Below are 7,507 nucleotides of genomic sequence, written 5' to 3' on the forward strand. Positions count from 1 at the left end.
ATAATAATAATAATAATAATAATAATAATAATAATAATAATAATAATAATAATAATAATAATAATAATAATAATAATAATAATAATAATAATAATAATAATAATAATAATAGTAATAATAATAGCAATGATAATAATAACAATGGTAATAACAATAATTGTAGTAGTGATAATGATAACAAATGGTAGCAGTAATAAATAATAACAACAAAATAATAATAATGATGGAAAAAAAAATAAAATAATAATAGTGATTTGAGAGAAGCCAACTTTATTGGTACTTCTCGAATGTGGCAATGATATATAATAATAATAAAAAAAATTACCAGTTATTGTTATCATTATTATCATGAATAACAATAATTGTTATTATTATCGTGGATACTTAAACTTTATCCTTTCTCCAATTAAATGAAATTCTTGTCTATAAAAAAAATTCACCCTGAAATCCGTTAAAAATAATTTTTCGATAGAAAAAAGCAAAAATAGAAATAAAAGCAATAAATTTTGCAAGGATTAATTATCCACTGCAAAGATTTATTGCTTGAAATTCTCCAAGATAAGTAATTTTGCGCTTGAACTTTGAACTTTAAAAATAAAATTCTTTTTCTTTTCTTTTGGATAAAATATTTAAACGAAGTATGTTTCAAGCTAAATTAGAAATTCGCTTTCTAATTAATATATATGTTCATGCTAAACCAATAGTTGTTATTAATTTTGCAATCATTAATTAGCAACAATTTTATATGATATATAACAAAATATTTTAACTAAATTAACAGCTTATTAATAATTTTCTGATTATGAGTTGGCACAAATCTACCATTAACATCAATAGAAATAGCTTAATTAATGGCTTCTTTCAATTTATCAATTTCTTTACAATCAATTAACAATGATTTCTGTTCATTATTGATAACAATCGATATTCCACATATGTGATAACGTTGCTAAATCTTTCTCTTATATTGTGGTTCTTTTTTTTTTTTTTGTTATAAACTTGAATTCAAATTATCTAAATTTAATTTTCAGCATTAACTGACCCTTCGAACATTTCATTCGATCGTTTTCGGTAAGTCATTTCATGCAACTTTCTTTTTTTTTTGCTTCCATAAATTTATTAATTAAGCTTTTCATATTCTCTAATTAAACATTTATCAAATTTTAAAATATAATATGGCAAAGCAAATTTGAAATATTAAAGTTTGTACAGAATAAAATTTTTTGCTAATTAATTATCAATGTGATCAAAATCTGTAACTTACTGATCATCATAATAATCAATTGTGCATTACTTATATTATTTTTGATCTTAAACAGATTTACTTATAGTTAATCCTAATGTTAGGTAAGCTTTATCGTTATAATCATCGTTAAGGTAGTTAATATCAACATTTTCACCTATTAGCATCAATTTATACTGTATGGATGTTGGTAACTTTGTATCATCAATTCATACTGTATGAATGTTAGTAACTCTGTATCATTTATTCATACCTAATTTAGTCCCTAATTTACCGTATCCATAATTGATATATCATCCACCTATGCTTAATTTATCAGTTATGGCTTGATTTAGAGCCTAACTTGCCATATCCATAACTGATGCAACATCCAACAACGCCTAATTTAAGGCCTAACTTTCATATAGATTCTATCAATAAACAAATATTCCAATTATTCCTTTAGCTTCCGCCAATCCCTTTTTTATTTTTTCTACTAATTCTCAAATTACAAAGCTTTTCATCGATTTGCAAGAAGTTTGCGCTTTTATGTCCATAAAAAAAGAAAAAAAGTTTCAAAGGATTCTTATGCAATAAGAACTTTTTGCTACAATCAATCATTTAGAAAAAAAAGAGATTAAATAAAATTTCATTAAAAAAAGTGAAAAATTTGTACACTTAAAAAAGAAAATATCAAATTTTAAGCACAAGAAAAGATAATTAAAAAAGAATTTTTGTCCAATGACAAACATTAACAAATTATTTTATAAATTACTACATCATTTAAATGTTTAATTTTGCAATTTTTTCGATTCATTAATTAACAACAAAAGGAAAAGAAAAGGAAAAAAAATGCGAAATATTCTGAAATAAAAGTTTCAATTCAAAAAATGATAAATTGGTTCTTCCAACAAACTTCCACAATAATTTAAATGTCTAAAAGTAGCAATTTGTTAGTTTTTTTCCCCCCAATCTTTCAAACATTTTTAAATTTGTAAAAGTGTTTGCGGAACGGAAAAAAAAAGTAAACTGCGGAAAAAAAAACTTTCCAAATACTTTTTTTTCCTTTCTTCTTTTTATTCGATCACACTTCATCTAATCACTTCTTCATTATTTTTTTTTTTGTCTTTTTTTCCTTTTTTTGACAACTTTTTTCTTTTTTTTCGAAAATATTTTGAAAAAAAAACAATAAATTTGTCAATTTATCTATAATTTGACATAAATTTGCATATATATTGTAAAATTTCGACATATGTCTTTTTTTTTTTGGAGTTTTATGTTTAGCTTACAAAGATTTTTGCATATTTTTATATTCGTTGTTGTTTGTTTTCGAATAAATTTGTTTTCTTTCAGTTTATTTAACAATTTTCTAATTAAGAAAAAAAAATTAGCAGATTTTTTTCAATCGCTTTATTTTTAAAAAGCTTCTTATCTCATCCATAAACGTATAATATTTGAATTTCAAATATTTATCGATGTTTTAATATTGATTCAACATATACGTATGCATATAATACGTTTTGTAAAAATTTCAAATTCAAATCTTTACATTTTATCATTCCCAAGAGATTTATTCATAAAAGTCAATTTGCTTGAAATCGTTGTTGTTTTCCATTTTTGATAAATTGTTATACTTTTCAAATATTTTAAAATTCCGATATTAAAATGGAATACGCGACAATTTCAGTCATATTTACATTTGTAAAAATAATCTTCAAGAGGAATTTTGACCGTTCAATTTTTTTTTTTAATTAAAGATGAAATTTTATTCTCATTGATGAGATATGTGTGTATGCAAACAAAAAAAAAAAAAAGGAAAACGAAAACGAAAATCTTTTTTAAAACTATTTTAGATATTAGCAATGAATATTATTTGATCATTCATTTCATCCTGAAATTAATTTTTTCGCTCATTTTTTTGGTCGAGAAATATAACTTTGAGCAAGGAAAGCAAAAAAGAAAGAAAGTTGAAAAAAGAAGTTTCCGGTTTTGCTGACTTGAAATCGGCCAAATGAAACGGATCATTAGAATAAATGTCACCCACTTTTTTTTCTTTTTTTAAATATCTAAAAAATATTTTTCATTGAAAAAATTTTCTATATTGAATCAGCAATTTTACGAAATTATTTTAACCTATGATTTATCGATCACTTTTATCCAGGTAAATTATAAATCTTTTTAAAATAATATGAGACGAATTGCATTAATTTTATCGAAAAGTTTGTCCGTTATTTACTTGCTAACTATCAGTTAATTTGATCCAATTTTATCGATCAATTTTATATTTGCCATCTACCGATCAATTTGATCAATTATTTTTTTTATAGAACAAAATGTGACACATATTAATTTGAATAGAAATCTTTGATTACAATCTTGTGCTGCATTACTCTTTATTAATTGAATAATTTAAGTTAGGAAAAAAAAACCATTTCGAGATATTGGATATATTAAATTATTTCATTTTAATAATATGAAATTATTTCATATGCTAAACATTTAGAAAGAAATACTATTATAATGTAAGAAGTTCAAAGAAAAAAAAATGAAATTTTATAAAGCGAATTTGATTATTTAACTCATTCTTTAAGTATAAATATATATAATAATTTCAAGTTATCGATACCATCATCTTTGTGCAAATATGAAACGATTGAAATAATCAATATTTCAAATTAGAAAATTGTATATTTGGGCGATTTCAATTTCCTTTTTAAATGTAAAATTTTAATTTACGTCAAATAGACCCAAATTTTATTCAAGTAAATTTCAATTTATTTACTTATTTCAATGAATGATCATTTTAAAATTTCCATTGATATTTTTTTCTAATTAAGAAAAAAATCCATCACTGTACATTTTTTGAATAAATTAAATAAAAGAAATCTTAAAGATTTAAATTCCTCCTTTATTTTTTTTCAATTTCTTTTTATTGATATTTTATTTGTTTTTTTTTTTGGCTTCAGCAGATTTATACGCCTGTTTTGTATATTTATTATTATTGTTTTTGTAAAATGAATTTATATTAAAGTTCGAATTTAATTTTTCTATTTCTCATTTCTTTATTACTGGCTATTTTAAACAATCTTTATAACATATTAAAAAACAAATAAAACAAAGCAAGCAAAACATCAGAAAAATTAAAAAATCAAAGTTCGAATTATCAAAAATTCAATTTTTAAATTAAAATTTGAAAATTCAAAAATCATTCAAGTATATCTTCTTTATATGTACAAATATATATATATTTATTAAAAATGATTGTAAGATCAGAACTTCTTTCATTCTACATGTTTTATTTTTTTTTGGCACTATTTTAGTTTTTTATTTGCATTCTTCGAAAAAAAAAAATGTTTTTTTTTCGATTCATTTCTTATCAATTATAGTATACGTTCCATTGATAAATGATAATTTTTTAATTCTCATATTCCAAATTACCTGCTTATTGATTATCAAATACTTATCGATTTTTTATTTTATTTTATAATTTATATGTTTTATTATTTTGCTATTATAATAAAAATTTTATAAATATATCATTTGTAATGCTATCGTAATCCAATGGTATTAGAACATAAGATAGTAGTAAAATGCATCTAACATATATCATTAATCATTGGGATTTTTTGCAAAAAAAAAAAAATTTTTTTTCAAATTCTCTCTCATACTATCAAAATATTATCCAATGATTGGTTGATGAGCAAAACTAAGAGTAATATGAAGAGAAAAAAAAAAAGGATTGAAATTTGACTAGAATTATCACGGGAATTTCACCCCGTAATAATGATTAGTCTAGAAGAGGCGGGGAATATATATGGCAATTTGTGATGATATTTCCATCCTTCACATACCAATATTCATCTATTAGAGTATTACTACTAACTACTATTACTACTACTATTAGTAGTAGTAGTAGTAGTAGTATTTATAGCGAAGATAGGGAAAAGCCACGCCTTAGTTAAGTTTTAGACGATTGAAAATGTCTTCAATATTTGTCTGGCCTATTGTTACATAACTAAATATATAATAGCCAAGCAATCATTCGTAAAAGTTTGTGCTAAAAGTGTTTAATTTTGATTTTGAAATAATCATGAATTTTGGACAATTTGATAAGATACTGATAATGATGGTATCACGTTTATTTGGCTTATGGATGTTTATGGAATATGTTGTTGCTGTTGATGATAATTTGTTAGTTTATCTTTTTTTTTTCTTATATTTTATTGAGTAAATTGATAGAAATGATAAAAGTATTTTGTAAAGGAAAGAAAAAAAATAAAATTTTGTGTTCTTTTTTCGAGAAAATAATTGAAATTTTAATAACAAATTAGAAAAAAAGATGAATTGAAATTTAATTAATAAATATATTCTTTTCAGACTTTTTATTTTATGAATTATAATTGCCTTTAATCATACTTGTATAGTTAAATAAAAAATTAGCAATAAGATATTTATACTTATATATGAAAATGTTACCAACGATTTTTCTTACTTTATTATTTTATTACTAACATATCTATCTGAAAATTTTATTAAAAAAAATTAATCATTACAAACACAAAAGTCAAAAGTTAATCAAATTGATAAAAAATCGTAATTTTTCTTTTATTTTTAATATATCTGCATTAATTATAATTTTGCAAGAAATTGTAATTTTTAATGAAAAAAATATATTTGTGCAAAGTTTAAAATTAGTAAATTTAATTGAACATAGTGGAACCACATGATCTTTCATGCTTTATTACCTTATTACTAGTATAATCCTTATTACTTTATTACCTTTCTCTAATTATATGACCTTTGTTTTAATTTTAACATATAATTTTAATTATTTTACTACTTTTTATTACTTTATTACTTCAGCTTAGTTATCTGATCGTTACTACTTTAATGATACATGAAGGAATATCCAAATAATGAAGGTTATATAAATATTTGTTACACAATAGCTACTTTATTATATAAAAATATATATTTTACTTTATATTTTATCATATATTTATTATTTAATTATTTCATTATATAGAAAATTGGCGTGATCTTTTATTAAGAAAATCAAATAAAATATTAATCCAAAAAACTGGTATGATCTTTATTATGTCGAACTAATTTTATTTATTTCAAAAAAAAGAAAAATTAAATTTTGTAATTTCTTACACTTTATTAGATGAAAACATATATTTAATAATAGTTATTATCAATATTCATAATAGATATTCAGTATTGTCGAACTAAAACTGATCATTTAAAATTATATTTCGTTTACTCAATTTTAATTCCAATACATTTAATTATTTTTGCTTCATATTTCATTCAAATTATCCTATGAATTAAATTTTATCAAATATTTATATGAAATATTAAAAAAGAACAAAGATATGGCAATATTTCTTAAACAAATTTGTTATAAAAGAATTGAATTTTGTAATTTCTTGCTTCTTAAAATTCGTTGCATTTTTTTTAAATGCGAAATTTCATTTTTCGTTTTATGAAATTTGAATTAAATTATAATAATCAAAGATTAGAGGAATAAATGAACGACTTTTTTTCCATTTTAAATGTATTAATTTCAATTTAATTATATTTCCAATATAGTAAATTTAGTGTAAAATTTAAATGTCAACCATTCTTCTATCATTTATTAATTGAATGGGTAACTTTTTTTTGTTTAAAACTTTACACAATTATTTGTTAGGTGCATTGCTATTAGTATTTAATAGTAAATTTTGTAAATAACTCAAATATTTGCTTTTTTTTCAAAAAACTTCCCTCATTTCGTTAATTAGATGTTATTTTTTGACAAAACTGTAAAAGAATTAGCAAACGAAAAAAAAAATATTTCAAAAACCATAAATCAAAGGTCATTACAAAAAGAATTAAGGATGATTTTTAGCTTATTAAAAATCAAAAATTATTATCATATCACTACTACATATTGCAAACTTTGAAATGGTATATTAAGAGAACTTAAGCTATCAGTGTTTTGAATTCCTCTTGAAGAGCTAATGATTTCGATCATTTAAAAAATTCAGCTAACAATCAATTAACTGATTAATTAACCAGAATGAATAAAATTACTAAAAGCAAAATTCATAAGAAATTAATCTTTTGAATAATATAACTTTCTGGAATTTTTTTTCCTTTTTTTTTATCGACAATAATTTTTGGATCTTATTAATCGTCGAGAATAAAACGAAATGCATAATTCCAAACTATAATTTACATTTAAAGGTTCAAAAGGAATAAGAGAAAGGGGGAGAGAGAGAGAGAGAGAGAAGAAGGAGA

The sequence above is a fragment of the Loa loa genome, assembly GCF_000183805.2.
Source record: "Loa loa unplaced genomic scaffold supercont3.197, whole genome shotgun sequence".
NCBI lineage: Eukaryota > Metazoa > Nematoda > Chromadorea > Rhabditida > Onchocercidae > Loa > Loa loa.